Source organism: Neovison vison, chromosome 3 (genome assembly GCF_020171115.1).
Source record: "Neovison vison isolate M4711 chromosome 3, ASM_NN_V1, whole genome shotgun sequence".
Classification (NCBI taxonomy): Eukaryota; Metazoa; Chordata; class Mammalia; order Carnivora; family Mustelidae; genus Neogale; species Neogale vison.
The window spans coordinates 30,201,968-30,203,339 of record NC_058093.1 but is presented as its reverse complement, the minus strand read 5'-3'; the positions used below and the strand labels follow the sequence as shown (position 1 = coordinate 30,203,339).

Genomic DNA, 1,372 nt, shown 5'->3' with positions numbered 1-1,372 from the left:
TGCCCATTTAGATGAGGGGATAAAACCTTGGTGTTTACTCTGAGCACTGTTAATATCTGAAATGAATACTAACCCAAGATGTTTATTGAAAAAGAGAATGATGCCATTTTCCGCTATATTTCATGTCATCTGAATGACCTTGCACTTGAGAACTGCAACTTGTAAGGCAGGAATTTATTTAGTCTCCAGGAAGCTGTGAAAATCTAAGTTAGCAAATTCAAGCTACCCAACCACCCCTTTAAAAAGATAGAATGAAACAGTGATGAAGAAGAAAAAACCAGCGTTTGGCAAGAAAAGGGAGGCACAGGCTAAACTTTGTCCCAAGTCTGATACTGCTTTCCCAACATGACAGAGCAGATGGAAAACTGCATTTTCTAGTGAAAATATAGACTAATTTTTACTAGAGAGCTGATACCCTCCCTGCCAGCCCAAAACTGGTTGAAGGAGTATGGGTGAGTCCTAGTATTCCGAGTTGGAGAGGCCTTAATGTGTCACCTCCCTTACTCCCACTCAGTACAAGAATGCCCTTCACAGTCCTGCCAGGGCCTCAAAGCTCACTCCTTCACATCCTGGGGCCCTTCTCCCGAGAGCTGAGATGAAATCCTCTCCTTGGGGCTTGCCTCCATTGTTGTTAGTCCTGCACACTGCAGTGAACCCACCGCAGTCCTCCCCCTCCTCGCTGTTCCTACTCCCTAGAATGGCTCTCACTTCCGTTGGTCTCAAGAGCTCCTCCAGGTAAAATATCATCAAGTCCTTGAGTGAAGTGACTTTTCCAAGCACTAGACCTCTGCCCCTGATATCTTGGTCAACATTTCCACCCTTTTGGGCCAAAGAGTTTCTTTGAAGCAAGAACTTGACAGAGTAAGTGGTTCCCACATCACCATGAATACCATTCTACACTGTTAATGATCAATGACACTTGGTGTGTAGGAAAGCAAAGCACCTAATGCAGACTTTGAAAAGTTGAAGCAGCTGTGCGCAGTGGCAGTATCGTAGCCAATGAGCTTTATCCGAGGTGCGATTATTGCTAATTGAAAAGTTGAAGCAGACAGGGAGAGAATAATTATTTGGCCAGAAAAGAGAAGCAGGGAGAAGAAATACACAAGAAAAAGGGAGAATGAGAAGAAATGTCTTAGCCTCAATCACAATTTTGCCCAAGGTGGATATCACAGACTCGCCTGTGTGTGTGTGTACATGCACACACACACCATTCTTGTTAGGTAGCCTCAACAAGCAGCCAAATAGCTCAGGGCACCACCTGATGTCTTCCCTCTGACCATTAATGGATTCTGCATTTTCTCCATTTCAACAGCTTAATCACTTAGCCATCATCTTCTCTCCATATGGACTTACAGACAGTGTTTGGTTAAAA

The 1,372-nt window shown here is 44.1% G+C and overlaps 1 pseudogene; it reads left to right on the top strand.

Annotated features, from left to right (window-relative positions):
• Positions 1-970: 970 nt before the first annotated feature.
• On the top strand, positions 971-1,053 carry LOC122903766 (annotated as a pseudogene).
• Positions 1,054-1,372: the final 319 nt, after the last annotated feature.